At 37.1% G+C, this 19,413-nt stretch overlaps 1 protein-coding gene across 1 annotated transcript in view; it reads left to right on the top strand.

The window, feature by feature from the left end:
• Positions 1-19,413, top strand: part of LOC129748963 (disks large-associated protein 4) — a 199,078-nt gene that overhangs the window by 53,251 nt on the left and 126,414 nt on the right. Inside the window, exon 2 of the mRNA XM_055743779.1 lies at positions 9,946-9,978. The gene's annotated coding sequence lies outside the window, so the exon portion shown is untranslated. The remainder of the gene's footprint in view (positions 1-9,945; positions 9,979-19,413) is intronic.

Below are 19,413 nucleotides of genomic sequence, written 5' to 3'. Positions count from 1 at the left end.
ACTTTCGCTGTCGTTGGCAATTTTGCTCATCCCTCTGCGCGTTGGCTATATTTTAAATAACCGGATTGGGGTGTCTTTACCGAAAACTCGGGGTCATGTTTTATTTTATTTTGTTGTTGTTGGTGTTTTCTGTTTGTGCCAAATTCATGCTTATTGTTTGTTGAACACCGCAAAAATGTAATGAAAACTGATCCGGGTGGTTGAGCGATGTCTTTTTCATTTGTTAGTTATTGTTTGATTCCAGCCTCAAACCACAGACATAACGTTACAAGTTCCTGCCAAGTTTGGCTAGTCGAAATTGGGCTATGAAGGTCTCTGTACAAAACACGAATATATTTGTTTAGACTGTCCCGTGGAGCCTCTATCCTTCAGTTGGTTCTAATAACTAACAATTCAAATGCAAAGTTAACCTCAGGTATTCTTTTCTAAAGCTCGGTTTTATAATTCAGATTTAAGTAATTAAAAACGGTAACATTAAAGTAAGGCCAGAACAAATATTAATATTTCTTTTGTCACCACATCCTCCACCTTCGCCCCCTGAGAAATTTCCGAGAAACCCGAAGGGGTATATAAAAAAGTTTGAAGTATATTAAGGAAATTTCGAAAAATTGTGGAAGATGACAGTATTATCACCTTTTATATTCTTGGTTTTATTAATTTTTTTCGATAAAAATTACTTGATTTTTAGGTTTTGTGCAATGATATAGTATGCTATTTTGTTGCATACAAGCTTTCGTGTAATTTATTCCAATTTGTTAGTTATATCGAACATATCTGTGCGTCAACGTGTCCGTACCTTGTTCAACGATCGTTATAAAAAACCAATAGAAATCGATTAAGGCGGCATCCATAAATTACGTAACGCAAAATATGCACTTTTTTGACCCCCTCTCCCCCGTATGTCACAAATCGTAACGCTTCGACGTACCTCCTTATGAAAATTACGTAACGCTGATAATGACCCCCCCCCCTCCGATTTTCTCATGTTTTAAAATACTGATTTTCGAAGGTCAAAAAAAGGTTTTAACCTAATTTTTTTAACGTTCTTTAAAACGGAATTAATATCGATCAGAATCGCTTCTTAGTACTCATTGATGATAATTCTCTGATAAAATAAATTGAATGTCTTATTACGAGTTGCTCTGTGCTTGTAAACTGATGATCTACCTTGTTTACTTTACTTAGTTCAAAGAGCACAACTTATTACGCAAAATATATTCCACTTATAAATCAATTTAAAAAAAATAGTAAAATTTCCGTCTTAAGGTTGAATTGAGTTCTTGGGAATTAATGTACCCTATATTCGGGTTTCCAACGGTTATTTCACGGATATTCAATACACATTTTAAGGAATCTATCTCAGAATCTTTAAAAAGGAAAGGTTACAATCCAGTTTAATCATATTGAAGCTCACAAATTTTAAGCTGATTTTGGTTTGCATATCATTCTGCTAAAATTTCATGACATCAAAATAGCTCTAATGAGACTGAAATTTTTGAGACAAAAATCGTTACGTAACGATGAGCACACCTCCCCCCCTCCCTTATGTCACAATTCGTAACGATCGAGCTTACTCCCCCCCTAGGAGCGTTACGTAATTTATGGATGCTCCCTAACTAACCTGAGATTCCTAAGAAATAGGAATGTTTTGGAACAAGTAGGGATTGAAAAGTTATTACTCAAGCGGTGTCGCATCATAGCGCTTGAAGCTCATAAGAGAAGATAGCTTAGAACCAATTTTTGCTCATTAATAAATGCTCAAGTTAAGCATTTACCAAATACCTCTTTGTTCTCTAAGGGACAAGGTTTTGCATTTTGCTATGAGTACGTTAGTTAAAGGTGTCCCAAGTAACAAAGATTAAGCCAACTAGCATTAGATAGTTTTATTATGTTTTTATTATAGCATTTTACATTCAGCTAGTTTTATAACTGTTTTATAATGGTCAATTCTTAGATTCAAACATCTCTTTTCAGGTAGTTCTGAAAATGCTAATAAAGCTTTTACTTAATATACTGTTAAAGTTGTTTAGAAAGAGTTCCGGGTGCTCTATGAAAACTCTAATAAAACATAAACTATGAAGTTTGCTCCAAACTCTTTTTTGCGTGTTTTATTAAGGCATGCTGTGCTTTTTAAAACCGTAATAAAATACGGTGACAGTTCTCGATCAAAATGTCAGATCAGGCCACGCTCAAGCAAGATTGCACATATTTAAATTAAAATTCCCAATTTTATAACATTTTTGATAAGTCATGTGTGTTGTTTTAGAATAAAATAAAGGAAAATAAAAATATTTGAAATACTTCAAATCACAGGAATCGGTATGAATCTCTATAATATGAGTATTAAGGGAAAGGGCTCAACTAGTAGGAGAAAAAAATTGTTGCTCGACGCCATCATTATTCCAAGATGGCGGCTTCCGCATTTCTTTTCCTAGCTGTAAATTACTGAAATCTCATGAAACATCCACAATATGGGTATTGGGCTAAACGATTAGAAGTAGAATTTCACAGTCCGACGCCATCTTGAAATCCAAGATAGCGGCATTCTCTCAACTTGGAAATGTTGTAAATGACTGAAAACCGCATGAAACCCCAGGAATATGGGTATTGGGTAAAAGGGCAAGAATAAGTCGAATTTCTCTACCTTTCGCCATCCTGAAATCCAAGATGGCAGCTTCCGCTGAACTTTAAACGATGTTTAGTTTTCAACTCTTGAACCCCATACAATATAAGTATTGGGTAAAAAGGCTAAACTAGAAGAAGTCGAGTTCCACAATCTGACGCCGCACACTGGGGTAAAACATGAAAAAGGCGATCAAAACTGTTTTCTGCCGAAACTGTTCGTTTTAGACCTATAGTGTCTTCGAGACAAATGACCAGCATTACAAGGGCTAAAAAATAAGTTTTTTAAAAAATTGATTAATCCACCTAGTAGTGAGTTAGAAAAACTAACTTTTTTAATATCCATTTTAGAGCTGTACTGTCTGAGAAAAGTTTTTAGCTTGTACCAATTCTAGCAACTTTGCTAAAGAAGTCATAGCTGTAACATTAATCGTTTCAAAGTTATGACAATTTTTAGAAAAATAACACCAATTTTCAGTTTTTTCAACATAACTTTTTTGCGCGTGATTTTTCATATAAAATATGTTCTAGAGAGTTTTGAAGACAGAAAAGTTGTACACTTTTGCTGAATATACTGTATAGAAATTTTGAAGTTTAAACGATATATCTTAAAAATACTTAACAAAAATAGTCATTTTGAACTGGTTATATCTCTTGAGTTCGGACGAGTTCGGTTACATATTTTACAGTTTTGCAATTAGAAAAGTATCGCCTGTGTGCGCCGTCTTCAAATTTAAGATGGGGGCTTCCGCTCAAATTTAAAATGCTGTAAATCACTGAAAATCAAATGAAAGCCCCACAATATTCATATTGGGTGAAGGGCTATATAAGAAGAAGTCAAATTTTGCTATCTAACGCCATCTTGAAATCCAAGATAGCGGCTTCGGCTTTTCTTTTCAGACCTGTATATTTTAGATAAAACCCAATAATACCCAATACCCATTTATTGTTGGGTTTCTGCGCTTATAAGCCCTTTGTAACATTTTAAAGTTAAGCGGAAGCCGCCATCTTGGATATCAAAATGGCGCCAGACAACAACATTCGGCTTTAACTCATAGTATCCTTCCACTGGACATTCACAACCAATCCCTTATTTATTTCATTTAAATAGTTTGTCTTCATTTATTGTACTAATGATTGTGTTCGTGATGAATAAACCTACTTGGTTCAAAATCCCTGAACAAAAAGGAGCGCGTGTAATTGATTGGATTTTGAGAGAAACTTCAAATTTTAGCTTTTCATATTGCTCTCATAAACCTGTTATAAAAACAATAATAGCTTTATAAAAGCTTTGGTGATCAAAATGATTTTATCGAAGATTAAAAAATGAGTCATAACGGTAAAAATAAAAATACATTCGATTTAAGAGAAAATCACGTATCTCAAAATGTTAAATGGCTAATTTACGTAATATCTGCGTGAATGAATATTGAACATTGTACCTGAAATTTACAAACGCTTCAAATAGGACGTTAAATGAGTTCTTTGCACAAGTTTATTTGTTCCCTTAAATTCACGTTGATTTCACGTTGTGACGAATTTTTTTAATAAAGCATGAGTCACGCAAAATCTGGACGCATTAAAAAGGGTCTATCTCGGAGCTTTGTAAACGAAATTAAAATATTTTGTGTTCAAAATGTAGGGTTTTTATTGCACTTTAAAGGAAAAATTATTCCGATGTTGTTTTGATGAAATTTCGAACTTTTTGTCGAGCACCACCATAGTTTGGACACCCTATTCACTGACCTCAGCGGCCATTTTGTTCCACAATCCCTTCATCTCTGTTGCATCCCGAGTCGTCCTACCATTCTTCTCCATCTTCTGCTTGACAAATTTTTCGATAGGGCGGAATTGAAGGCAGTTGGGTGGGTACCTCTTTACTGTAGTGGCAGCTTGCCAAATCTGGCCAAAACTTTACTGGTCCTTTGTGAGATCTAATGTACGGAAAAAAAACGTTTTTCAGGCACTCCTTCTTGTACATTTCGAAGTCCATGGTCTCGTTTTTTCACAAAAACCGGGGTTTTTCGTCCGCAGCGGCAAATATCTTGCCAGATCAAACACTTTCTTGCCAACTTATTGACAAAAACGAATTTGAACTTCGCAGGGACATCACCCCGACCAGTGGCTTTGTAAAATTTTTGGCCAGGAAGCCGTCCAAAATTCATCTTCACGTACGTTTCGTCATCCATGAGGATGCATCCGTCGTACTTCGTTAGAACCTTGTTCTATAACTTCCGGGCCCGTCCTTTGGCTTCTACATTCTTCTTCAATTTCCGGTTTGGTTGTTTACTGGCCCGATAAGATAGTATTCCTTCGTGCAGACGAATCTTTCTGACGGTGCACCGGTCGGCATTGAATTTCTTGGCGATGTCATAGTCCGCTTGCCCTGGGTTTACCTTGATCGTTCTCAACACCTTCAAATGCAGTTTCCGATTCTTATAACGCTTGGTATGAACCTGCCGATCGATAGTATGCATCTCACGGAAACGTTTGGGAACTCTGCACACGGTCGATTTGACCATCTTTACAGATTTCGCGATTTTTGAACCAGACCACGTCGGGTTTTTGACGTGGGTGTCCAAAATTAATTTTCGTCTCGCGGCTTCCATCACGTGTAACTTTTTTTTGGAACAAAACGAGTAATGAAATTTTCAGCACTGATAGAGGAAACATTTCCGAACAAAGTACTGTCAAAACATTCCAGATCCGAAAACTAGGAGCGCTATGGTATAATAAACAGTGCGTCCCGATTTTGGATGATTCATGCTTTAGCAAAAGGCCCCATGTTTAATTTGGGCCATATCGCACTGCTGGAAAGAAATTTGTATCGGATTTGGAAATATTTTTGTTGGGATTTGTCTCATCGTAGCAATTGATGAGACGAATAACAACATACACATAATTGGTTAACAAATATTGTTTGTAACCATAGAGTTGGTAGTGAATTATTAGAAATAGAGTATTCCTAGCTTAAACACCGTACAATTTGATCTCTCCCTTCCACTGCCCATTGCTTCAACTATTTTGAACTGTATTTCATTCCTTAAAAAATTAGTTAGTTGTGTCTTAATTCTAATTGCATTGATTTTGTGAGGGAGACCCCTCCCATTAGACGTAAGACCCAACAATACTTTGTTGTATTTCGTTAAATCTTGCTATCACATTCGATGAAAATCACTCGAAAAATATTTGGTTTTTTTACATTTTATATTGATTTTATATGAGAGCCTCTCCTGACAAGAGTGAGGTCTCTCTAGAAAAAAGAAAAGCCCTCTTCCTTTTGAAAAGTGGAATCTTTCAGTTTAACAAATTATTAGGTTGTGTCACAACTTGAATTACTTCAATCACTTGAACATTGTTCAAGTTTTGTTATATTCAAGTTGGTTTTGTATGGGAATCAATTCCCCTTTTAGAAAGTTACTTCTAAAGATCAATGTAAATGAATTTGCTCACCCATTTGACGAAAATTACTCGAAAACTAATTTGGTTTTCCATCTTTACCATTTTTTTTTGCCAAAAAAACCATTGAACATTTTTGTGAATGATTCTTCATTAAAAAAGGAGGCCGAACATCATTTCTTCGTGTCGAAACTTATTTGCGTATCAAGTTTAATAAAATCATTTGAACATTGCTCAAGCTGTGTCAAAATTTAATGTGATTTTGTATGGGAGCTCTTCTCACCAATTTTAAAGAAGCGAGAGGAGTCTTTCAATAAATCAGATATCATTACGTAATGTTGACATTTGTTTAGATATCTTTCCTTTTCTATTCGATAATAACTGAAACAGTTGTCGAGTTATGCCAATATTTCGTTTGCTTTTGTGTAGGACCCTTCTTGAGTAAAGTTTAATCTATTTCGATGTCTTTTTTGTGCTACATTCTCGATAACAAATCGTAAATCACTGAACTGAAAAATTATTAATCGATCTGGAATTTGATTATATACCCGAGCTTTGCCATTATCTATGTATTTGTACCTGTACCTGTTTTGGTCAGTCAATAAAAGTTTAAGCCAACGATTGTAACGATTTCATCCATCGGTGAAGCATAAAAGCCTTTCACTTCATCCATCCGAACGGCTGCCATTATTCTGTTCGGAAATTCAATTAAACTTGCTGCAATCGTCGTGACCCGCTTTTCTGTACGGCGGCCATTAGGACGGGAAGAAAATAAATCTGCAACCGTATCTCTATCAACATGATGCTGAGCTCAACTCGATAATGGAGTTCAATTTGGCCGGATTGCAAAAAATGGGTATAATGTTTCGCCTTTTTTTCTCATTTAGTGGAAATTTGAACCAAAATTGAAAACAAAAAAAGGTGTGGTCTCAAGATTTTTCCTTTTTTGATTTTTCCAAATCTCAAATCGTCCTTTTTTTAACTAAAACCACTTAAAAACCTTGTCAACCCTAACAAATTTTCAAATTTTAAAAATATTTTCTAGGAATGTGCAATGGATTCTACTTATAATAATAATGGCAAATTTCAAGTTCATTATGTTTATCGATTGTCCGAAGAAAATAGCTGAACTTGCTCTTGAAAAGATGTCTCATTCTCGAACGAAATGACGCATCATTTTTGGCAGCAGCAGTATTGATTAAACAATGAAATTGTTAGGAATGGCAAGACCCTTGATGATTGCGTCCGTCTCAATCCGAAAAAATGTCGATTCATCAGAACTCGGGTTTGTTGGCGATGGTACACGCACCAAAATAAAAACAATTCTACTCGCTTCAATAAATTCCGCAAACAATGAAATTTACCCCGATCACGCTCGGCTGTTCACTTTGTTGTTGGCCGGCCATTGAAGCAGAACGGCGGCACGACTTCAGCACAATTTCGTCATACGGCTTATTATGAATTACTTTTATGGCATCCCTCCGATCATCATCCGTTATCGGGTGTCGTCCCTTTAAAGACGCTGGCTGACGTTTTTGACGATTGAGGTGGGTGTGAGCACATTATGAAACAACAATTATGCGGTCAAATATGTCACGAATTAAAAGGCTGAGCAATCTTAACGGTTCGAAGAAAGTATGCTTCATATATCAGGTGGAAAATGCTGAAAAAGTATGTAGCCTAAATTCCAAATCATCAAACGCTCTTGGGTTTTGGAACCTCTGCTTCAGCTAAATCAAAATAAAAACAAAATTTAATTTATTTTCAAAAAATTTAATTGTACTTATGGCAATAGTGTGTTAAATTTTTATAAAAAACAAAAAAAAAGTATTTTTGGCAACACTGCAAAAAATGTTTTTTTTTCATAATAACATATTTCATTACTATCTGTGTCTCTTTGTATAAGCTATTGGCAAATTTGGAAAAAAAGTGGATCAGAAGAACACGGAAAATAATAAAAAGGTTAAATTTACCAAGATAAAAAGGTATCGTGCAATTCTAAAAGATAACTTTTACCTCGTCGGGGTGAAACTCACCTCGTAACGAGGTAAAGTTTACCTGAATCGAGCTGACAAAAAAAGATACAATTTACCTAGAAAAGTGTGAATCCAAAAAAAGTAAAGCTTACCTCGTAGCGAGGTGAAGTTTACCTGAATTGAGTAGAATTAAAAGGTACAATTCACCGAGAAAAGGATTAAATCTAAAAAAGGTACTTTCTACCTTTTCGATGTAAAACTCACCTTGTAGCAAGATGAAGCTTACCTCGTAGCGAGGTGAAATTGACCTGAATTGAGCTAAACAAAAAAATGGTAAATATTTTCTGAAACCATTTATGATGGTTCAGCTGTTATTTCGTTGAGGAACAAGTTTTGTATTCGTGCGCAAAATGAGAAAATCGGAACAGGACGGTAAATGTTGCTTAATTTTTTTTTAGCCAGAGAAGAACCTTTTTAGCCAGTGAATAAGAAACCGGTAGAATGAACCTTTTTTGCCAGTCAACCCAAAAAAAATATAAAATTTACCTTTTTTCTAGGTGAAAGAAAAAAATGTAAAATTCACCTTTTTGCTGGATGAATGAAAAAAAAATGTTAAATTGACAATTTTGCCAGGTGAATGAAAAAAAGGTAGAATTTACCGAGAGATGGGTGGAAAAAAATCACCTCTACTTCTCGGTAAATTTTACATTTTGTTATTTTCCGTGTATGTATGGAATGTTCAAAAGATAATCAAAAACATTCTGCAGTGCTGCCAGAATCTTTTATTTATCATTAAACTTAATTAGGAAACAACAGCAAATAAAAAGAAAAAAGGTTTTTTTTAATTTACAAGTGGTTTTATTAAGGTATTTCACTTATAAAGTTTTTATGTTCCTTATTTTGGGTTAACAAGACTGCTGATTGCTGATAAGTAGAACTAGTGTAGCAACGAAAATTGCATACGATGGCCGATTTCCTTAATTGGTATAACTACATGATTGTGGACGACTGTTTCAATTGAGCTGAACATCGATTTTTTTAAAAGTAATTTCTCCAACCGAAAATTACTGTCTTGTGTCTCACAACTTAATCTAACAAGCTTCAACTTGGGATGCAATCAAAAATGAAAACGGACTGACAAAAGCCTGTCAATTTCCAACCTCGAACGTATAATTTCGGCTTAGGAAATTCAAAAGTAGTAAAGGAAGGAGGAAGGGTCTCCACGGTTTGTCTTAATTTTCTCAGCTGCCTCAAATGCCAATTGAAAACGCGATCTCTCCTTCGCTGAGCTTCATCGGTTTGTCGATTCAACTATCGAGCAGAGCAGAGCAGGTTTCGGTTCGATGAGAAATCATTTTAGGAGGGACGCTAATCAACCTGGCTGCTGTAGACTGAGCAATAAGTTTTTAGCTAATCGCTAACGACTTATTGTTGTTCGGTCTTACTTGGCGACGTGCAATATACTCTCGAATTGCGAATTTGTTCCTCGTTTCTCATATTTAGCGAAATTGTAAGCAGTATAGAGTCGGTTTGTTGTACAAACTATAAGCTGTTATTATAATAATTTTATGGGTATCTAAATCAGCAAGAACTAACCTCAGTCAATGTTTTGGAATCTGCCTTCAAATCTCTACAAGATAAATATTTTAGTTTATAATCTACCTCCCTTTCTAAGTGTTTAGAACTACGCATTTACACAATATGTATTAATAAAATACTTATTTACACATAACCTTTTCTATTTTCTTGCATTTAAAAAATATAAATTCCTGACCAAATGTAGAGGCCAAATTCTTGAGGGTGTAAAAGATGCCTTTAAAATTTGGTGGTATGGAAGAAATCTTTTATTGTAGCAATGTTACAATTTAAATGATTTCAGCTTGACGAAACACACGTTGTTAAGTTGTTTGAGTATCTCTAAACTAATAATATTTTTTTTATTTTTCAGATAGCGTCAGGTACAGATATCTGCATTCAAAAGGTAAGATGAACAGAATAAAAAACAATGCACTGAAAATCGAAAATACCCAAACTTGAGAACTGCTACCTCCCAAACCTGAGTTCAATATTGACAACTCAAGTTGGTGAAAAAATCACAGCTTGCAAATACGCCAAACTTGTCCTTCAAGCAGGAACTGTTTTTTTGGGGGGTTTTTGTTGTAAGCGAATCTGATTCTATTTCCTCATCGTGGCAGATTTAGGTTTGGGGGGTAAGCTCAAAGCGGAGAACTATTTTTTTTGGGGAAAACTTTTATTCCCGCTTCATTCGCAGAAAGTCTCGCATATACGATGATGTAGTTGCCTCTCTCAACAACTCTCCGATGGTCGAGCGGTTAGCATCCTGAAATGGTAATCGCAGTGCTATTGCAAGTATGGGTTTGATTCCTGTACCTGACTTTTTTTTTATTTTGATTCCCATTTTATTGCGGTATCAGATTTTGGGGGATGAGTTCTCCTTTAGGAGCTTAACTTTGAGCTATGCCACCAATAGTCAAACCTGTAGAGAGGGAGTTTCATTTGGGTTGGCAGGGAAAGTTCTCAAGTTTAGGTATTTTCGAGGTTCAGTGTGTGTTATCGGTGGCGACGAAAAAAAGTAATAATGTAACTCAAATCGTAAAATTAAATACAGTTGAGTTTTTTTTACACTGATATACGTATCGCGTGAAAAAACCGTGCAAAAATAACCGTGCTAATTAATGAAAACCGTGTAAAAAAGTGCTGGTTACGAAAAACCGTGTAAAAAAAAGACCATTCAAATTCTGCAGCTCTGAAACTTGAAGCAATAAGACATGTAACTTGACACTTAAGACCTGAGCCTGAGACTTGAGACTTGAGACCTGAGACCTGAGACCTGAGACCTGAGACATTAGACCTGAGACATGAGACAAGAGACATGAAACAATAGACACTAGACATGAGACATGAGACCTGAGACATGAAACAGGAGACCTGAGACCTGAGACATAAGAGGCATGAGACCTGAGGCATGAGATAAGAGCCATGAAACATGAGACCTGAGACATGAGACTTTAGACCTGAGACAAGAGACATGCGACTTGAGACATAAGGCATGAGACCTGAGACTTGAGACTAGAGACCTGAGACATAAGACAAGAGACATGAGACCTGAGACATGATACATGACTCAGGTCTCAAGTCTCATATCTCTTGTTTCTGGTCTCAGGTCTTAGGTGTCAGGTGTTGTGTCTCAGGTCTCGTGTCTCAGATCTAAGGTCTCATATCTCAGGTCTCTTTGATCTCAGATCTCAAGTTTCATAACTGACCCAGTCCCCAACTTCCAATTTTAAAATGGATTTAGAGGAATAGGAACTATTTTTCTACACGGTTTCCATAATTTTTTCTTACATCCGTACAAAAACAAGCTCCTTTTTTCATACTCAAAACTAAGTTCGACCGAGGTTCAAAACATAGTCCTACGATTCTATATACGTAAAGTTAAGTTCGATTTTTCCTCCTTGCGACGTTCGAACTGCTAACTCAAAATTGTTTTCTTTTTTCTTCGGCGAAGGAGCAAAGCTGAGTTCGATCTTATGAACTAAAAATTGAACTCTCTTTGTTGAACTGAAAACTGAACCAATACACCAACCAATGAACAGTTCGCTAAATTTTAAAGTCTATGAAGGAACGTCATAAATAATGAAACGTCCGCCGTTGTCAGCCTAAAATTGTGTCCATCATTGTCATCATATGGTGAGCGGCTTGGAATGTCCGAAAACATCCGGATGTTATTTATTCCCGTGGGAAGTAACATCCTTAGTCGACCTCAAAGTTGAGGGCTGCCACTGAAGTGTTGTTTTGAACCGAAACAACTTAATTTTGAGTCTAAAAAAGGAGCGTGAAACCTTAGTTTACTGGAAACAAGGGCTTATTTTTAGTGTATAATTTTTTTGCGTGGGTAAAATTGATTTAATTATGAGTAAATCTAGTGTAACAATTATGTTTAGTATGTCATGTATTCAGTAAGGATTATTCGCACCTAAGAACAAAACAAAACAAACCGATAATCGAATTGCCACACATGTCCACGCTGACTTTTCACACACCCCTCGTTCGAGGTATGTGTCAAGAAAAGAAATATGTCAGAAACGAAAAGACATTTCCTTCCGTGTATGAAAAAACGGAAGAAAGTAACTAGCGTGGCAAAAAATCGGTCGGAGTCTCGGTTCTCGGTTGGTGTGGTTTTTAAGTGCGCTGCGGGGCGGAATCGGTGCTACCGTAAAAGAACCGGCGCGGCCAGTAAGCACCTGGACAGCACAAAATCCGCGCGGCATCGGCAAAGGCAGGAGGATTCCATCCAAGCAAAGGATTTCAGCGCCAAATTGGGTGAGTTGCCAAAATCGCAATAACCACGACACGCAAAATCTCACCAACTATTTCGGACAGATTCGTTCGCCGGAGCACAAATCGCTGATATTGGGTAAACCAGCCAGCAGCGCAACCAGCGAAAGCTGCATCAACCAAGGTGAATCGTCCGTGTTGAGGTCAGGACGGAAGCGAAATTATACAGGTGAGTTAACCTCGATGTGACATGCACATGCACATGCAGCTAACCTCACTTCGCTTACTATGCACGCAGATAACCGCAATTCACTGCAGAGTGCAGCACAGCATACTGGTCAGGAGGCGGAACCCTTGAACAACAACCCCAATCTAGGGTAAGTTCCGAAAAGAACAGCAAACAGAATCGAGAACTAATTTAGCTCCTCCGCCAGGGTTTTTGTTTTGCCACTTCAGCTGCTGCGTGTCCGCGGAATCAGTTCATCGCAGATCGTGTGATCAATCTGGCTTCAACCGGCAACGCTTCACCAGCAAAAATTTCGTCGCACTCACCGATCGCCAAGAACAGTACGAAAGCAACAATGTCCGGGAACATACTGCTCGGATTGTGTCCTCGGGAAGACACGGTATAAGCCAGCATCCTCGAAAGGAGTGACCGCCAAAGCGGCATCAGCAAAGTTGCAGTCGTCGAGGGAGAAAGCATTACGATATCCAAAAGTGGTTGCCGCATTTGGAGCTGCGCAGGACTCCGCATCAGGAAAAAAACATAGGATCGTCACCAAGGTCAGGAAGGGCCGTGCCAAGTGTTACCGTTCGTCGCTAGGTGGCAGCACCAGCAGGAGTTTCGGTGCCTAGGGCATTGCATGCTTGATCCGGATCTCCCGGATGTGCGAAAGGACAATTTATTGGTCTGGCATGCTCGACAATTCACCAATGCTCGTCTCAGGATTTGAAGGCGCTTACGAGGAGGCCGGCGCGCTTTCTCATATGCATGTTCCAGTTGCGGAAAATCGTTGCTGCATGCTGCAGAGGTCACGCGATGACAAAAAGTAAGTGCCCGTAATAATTTCCCTGAATACATGCAAAGTAATGAATACCAATTTTGATTTTTTTGTGGCCTATTTTGTTCTTGTGGAGTTGCTTCCGTTGCCTTTGCGCACGTCCACACATTAGTCAATATATCCCAAATTTACAACAATAGTTTATAGTGTAATATCCATGTGTGGTAAAAGTTTAGCTGCTTGTTCTTTCGACATCAATCTGTGAAACTGACAAAGGGTCGACATTTTTAATTGAAAAACTGTTATCAGATTCAACTCAAATTTGGCATATGGCCTTTTAATGGTTCCCTAAAATCATCTAAGTCTTTTTTTGCAAGTGTTTTGATTTTCAAGTAGGTATTTAAAAAGACGGATTTGAAAAATTAATTAAAAAATATTCCGAATTACGATTTTTATTAAGAACTAGCTAATCCCATACGAACTCCGTCTCGCTTTCAACTTAGAGTATATCATGTCATGAAAGTCAATTGCCAAGCATTTTCCAGATGCCCTTCCGAATTCATTGTAAAGTAATAATCGCAAAAATATTGGACGATCACTTTTGCTGTCGTCTGCTACAACTTTGAAATCAGGAATCAATTGACCGTGTATAAATTTCGATTCGATCGTTGCATAACAACGCAATTATTGCCAAAAAGTTCAACCCCTTTCGGTTGACTCTTATACAATCTTTGATATCTGAAATCGATTGCCCTTCCCTCAAAACTCCCTTGTGCAAATTTTTAAAGTAATCCATTGCAAGGAAAAATTGACTAATATGGACGACCCCTGTCGTCGACTCCTGGCAAAACATGACATCTGAAATCGATTGCCCGTCCCTGAAAACTATTCAAAAATCACATGGAAATTCGGTTACAGATTGTGTTCTGGAACGAACAAATCATCATGGGTCGCACTGTAGAGTCAAAAGGGCCCAGTCAAAACATGGCGATGCTGCGCGCATTAATAGCGATAATGCGCGCCAAAATCATCGGCTTTTCCTCGGCAACGAAGAGGGTTTTCCGAAGGGTCCAGCCAAAGTCAGCCCAAGGCTCGGCCTCTTTTCCAAACCAACCACCATCGGAGACGGACCACGGTATCAAGTTCGCGGCCCATGGGGCCTAAGTCAGAGGCCAGCATGGCCATAGTCAGAGGTCTAGAGAGATCAGAGTCAGTTTGTGTCGGAATAATTGTATTTTAAATCTATGTTATCGAAGTAATACAGTCCACTTGTTTGTAATGTTGTTTGAAAGAATGTGTGTACGGTTTTATTAGTCTCGGAATATCTGATGCTATCGATCCTAGCCATCAGGGGCGATCCTGAACATAGTCCTTCGAGCCGGATATGAACCAGTGACCTATGGACCTTTCCAACTATTAAGGTGTTTTGAAGACGTGTTTTTTTGTGATGGAAACGTCGGTGTCACTTAATCACACTCATCGGATGTAAACTAGAATCAATTAATTTCGACGAACCTGATTGTCACCATGGCTATTTGGAAGGTTACTTATTCGATTGAACATTTATGTTCGAGTGAAAGCAACTATACAAGGCTCTTACATCAACTATACATTCATCTCAAAAAAGTCTGGCAACTTGAGTTTAAAATCAGTATTTGTTGTGTTGAGTTGAAAATCGTTTCGGTTGACATTGAGAATCTGTCATACACCTGCTGGGATTACTCAAATTTGATTCACTTAAGACGAAATCGTATCAGTCAAATTTTATATGTTTGTGGAGAAAACGGTCAGATAGTTCGGTCAGTTAACCCTCATCCGCATTAGATTTCATTACCCTAATCAGCACTAGGAGTGTCATTTTGACACTCCAAGCTAGAATCGTCATAACTCTCTTTATATCTAACCGATTACAATGAAACTTATATCACTAGAAAGCTTGTAACGTCAGTAAAATATGTTTAGAACATTAAATATAGCTAAAGCTTCTAGTTTTCTCGTTATTCAGCATGAAAGAAAAAAAATCCGAAAAAACATGCCTCAGGAAAACTGCTGTAGTTCATATGTTACACGTCCAAAAAAATATTTACCTTATACATATGAAAGCTGAAGTTAATGTCTACATCATGGAACAAAAAAATATTTTTTTAAATTTTTTTTAATGAAATGGTCACAAAAAGTTCAAAAAAGTGGTCTGAAAAACCTACTTTTCATTCGATTGCTAGTAAATACTGTTTGAGCGATGGTAGAGTGTTTTAAAAAATATAACTACAAACTTTATTAAAATTCTAACATTTTGCTGTCTTTAGATTTTCGATGCAACAAAAATTGAATTTACTGGAATTTTTCAAAGTTGGCTACTTTGCGCGATTTTTTCACTAATTGAAATTTCATCTGTTTTTGTGGTCCTCCGTCATGTTGTACCCGGATTTGCAGTGCTTTTACTTTGTTTGGACCAATCAAAAGTTTATTCATTGGAGAGCACATCTAATCTACATTCTAGTGAGGTGCAACAATTCACGCTGTAAGATTTCACAAAAATATGAAAATTATAAACGTAAAATCATTCCTGAATTTCTAGAACTACAAGCAGCGGTCCAGCAAAACGTGTTTGTTTGCTCTCCGAGTAGGTACGGTGGGTGGTTATTCGGGCAGAGAGCGAAGCCGACAGACCAAGAAATGCACGACACGCATCGTTATTTCGTCTGTCGGCTTCGCTCTCGGTCCGAATAACCACCCACCGTACCTACTCGGAGAGCAAACAAACACGTTTTGCTGGACCGCTGCTTGTAGTTCTAGAAATTCAGGAATGATTTTACGTTTATAATTTTCATATTTTTGTGAAATCTCACAGCGTAAATTGTTGCACCTCACTAGAATGTAGACTAAATTTTCTTTTCAATGGATATAGTTTTAATTGCTTCAAACGGCGAGAAAGCACTGAAAATCCGAGAACAACCTGACGGAAGACCACAAAAACAGATGAAATTTCAATTAGTGAAAAAATCGTGCAAAGTAGCCAACTTTGAAAAATTCCAGTAAATTCAATTTTTGTTGCATCGAAAATCTAAAGACAGCAAAATGTTAGAATTTCAATAAAGTTTGTAGTCATATTTTTTAAAACACTCTACCATCGCTCAAACAGTATTTACTAGCAATCGAATGAAAAGTAGGTTTTTCAGACCACTTTTTTGAACTTTTTGTGACCATGTCATTAAAAAAAATTTAAAAAAATATTTTTTTGTTCCATGATGTAGACATTAACTTCAGCTTTCATATGCATAAGGCAAATATTTTTTTGGACGTGTAACATATGAACTACAGCAGTTTTCGTGAGGCATGTTTTTTCGGATTTTTTTTCTTTCATGCTGAATAACGAGAAAACTAGAAGCTTTTGCTATATATAATGTTCTAAACATATTTTACTGACATTACAAGGTTTCTATTGATATAAGTTTTATACGAAGTTCATAACAATTCAAACGACTTAAATGGATTTTACTTTTGGAGTGTCAAAATGACACTCTAAGTCGGAAGAGGGAGTTTTTTTGTCCAGGCTTCCAGGGTTCGTCCATAAATAAAGTAAAGATGCAAAATTAAAGAACTTTTGAATTCATTTAGGGTCCCCGAAGAAATTTTTGTTTTTTGATGCTTCTGAAAAAAGTTACAAGCATTCAAACTTGAAATAGTGTCAAAATGACACTCTAATGCGGATGAGGGTTAAAGGTTCTGTCAATCCTTGTATCACACAGAAAATCATTTAGATTAACATTTTACACATTACTGGAAGCTGGTCAGTGGTCATGGTGGACCGGGTGAGCTCCATTCATTTTGGAAATACGTCCAGAGTTTCGAGTTGGTCAGAGGGACTTGATCATAAGGATCATGTTTATCAGAGTCTGAGTCATTGAAGATACGGTTTGACTATTGGTCGGAAATTGGTATGTCTTTTTTTTTCAAGTCTGACTTTTGTCAGAGCGGTTCATTCGGTACTTTGTCGGAAACTCATTCAGCTATCCAGTCAGTAACCCATTCAGAAAGCCATTTAGCTACCCATTTAGAAAAACGGTCTGTGAAAATTGTTGGAAAATCATTCAGAAACACGTTGCGAAAAACATCGTCGGAAAATCATTCAGAAATCTGGTCAGAATACAGTGTTGGTCAAACATAGAGAGCAAAGTCGAAAAATTGTTAAAAATGAGTTGCAATGAAATGTATGTGTGAGTCAGTATTTTATGTGTTTGTATTTTGGTCTGATATGTATCGGAAGAGCTTGGGAATCAGCATATTCGGCTCAAGTCATTTTCTGGAAGTCAGAGAGCTTGGAGAGCTCAGAATTTGGAGGTCAGAAGATATTTCGGAGGCAAACTGCAAAAGAATCGGCATCAGGGCGCTGATCGTGGTTAAGAGCATCAGATCAGCGTCCAAGATTCCAAGTTAAGTATTTTGGAACTCCTCTAACATACAAGAAAAGTGATACTTCCTTTCCCAAGCACTTAGGCACCTTTAAAGACTACAACTGGACGAAGGCGGACAACCAGACAGGTTGCAAAAGTGGCAAGGGTCGGTATCCAAACTCCGAGGTCGATGTGGATCAACGGCGGGCGGCCATCATTCGACGAGCGCAGGTCATCGGTGTGGTTCAGCGCAATACACAGCACAGCACAACACAGCAAGAAAGGTTTCGAAAAGCGTACGTTCCGTCGCCTTTCAAGGCGGGCGGCATGTTCTGGAACGAAAGAGCCACTGAACCACCCTAATATGCGAAAAAGGCCCAGTAGCAACATGGCGATGCTGCGCGCATTAACGGATGTAATGCGCGCCAAAAAACATTCGGGTTTTCCTCGGGTCTCGGGATTTTCAAAGGGTCGAGACAAATTTAGCCCCAGGTTCGGCCTCTTTTCTCGACCAACCACCAGCGAACACGGATCACGGTAACAAGTTAGAGGCCCTTGTGGCCAGAGTCAGAAGCCCAGAGCGGCCAGAGTTTTGTTCGTTCGTCGCAAAGTAATTGTAATTAGTTTAAGTTCAGTAAAAATACAGTCCACTATTTGTAATGTTTTTGAGAATGAGTGTGTACGGTTTCATTTATCGAAGAAAGGTCTGATGCTATCGATCCTGCCATCAGGGGCGATCCTGAACAGATTGAAAGCGCAATTTTTGAATTCAGGTTCAGAATTCAGATTCAGAATGCAACTTTAAAATTCAGAAAAATTATCAAATTACAATCAACATAAATTGTTGGGGAATTTAAGAGATCATGAACTTAACATATTGTGGACCAAATACGGGATATCTCGTTTCTTCGCTTGCCAACAGTGTGCTACACTTCGAAGTGTAACTCGAATGAACTGAATTTGAATGTTAAACTTTATTCAACAAAATTGACCAGAACATTTGCCGTAACTTAAAAATGCTAAATTTGTTAAATTCACTCCAGGGGTTTCCCAGATATAGAATGCCGAATTTCGGTATTTCTCGTCATAGATTTATTTGCGGTCCTTGATGTGATAAGATTGCTTGTCGGTTCAATTTCCAGATTTAAATTTTCTTAACAAAATTAATTTGTAAACACAATTCTGCTGAAAATTACAAATAAAAGGTAGAATTTCAGTTCTTTGTTCTATAAGAAAATCCCAAATTTTATTTTAAAAAATCATCCACAGGATTTTCTCTATGGAATTGATTCGATTATGAAAATATTTGCTTTAACATCTTCACCTTAAAAAAATCTGCAGAAAATTCTGTAGAATAAGGTTTAATTATAAGATTCATAACGTTTAAATTATGTTTTTTAATGGAGCATAATAGCGGCAAGCGAATAAACAATAATAATAAAAAATTGCAGTTAATATTGCAGTTTTTTGATGCCAAATTTCATACTATTTATTAAATGAAAATTTAATTATTTATTTCATCAAAGCTTAAAATCTTTGAATTTGCAAAACAGTTTTGAAGATTGGGCTTGTTCGATTTAAATATAGAATGAGTTTTTTTTTTAAAAGGAAGACTCTCCCAAAAAAGCTTATTTTATGTCCAAATCAACTAAGTTTGATCTACCAGACTCTTAAGCAAGTTCAAAGATTATAACCATCGATGAAAGCGAATTTAGCTCACCT

The sequence above is a fragment of the Uranotaenia lowii genome, chromosome 2, assembly GCF_029784155.1.
Source record: "Uranotaenia lowii strain MFRU-FL chromosome 2, ASM2978415v1, whole genome shotgun sequence".
In the NCBI taxonomy this organism is placed as follows: domain Eukaryota; kingdom Metazoa; phylum Arthropoda; class Insecta; order Diptera; family Culicidae; genus Uranotaenia; species Uranotaenia lowii.
The sequence above is the reverse complement of the archived record's forward strand: the minus strand, read 5'-3'. Positions and strand labels throughout refer to the sequence as shown.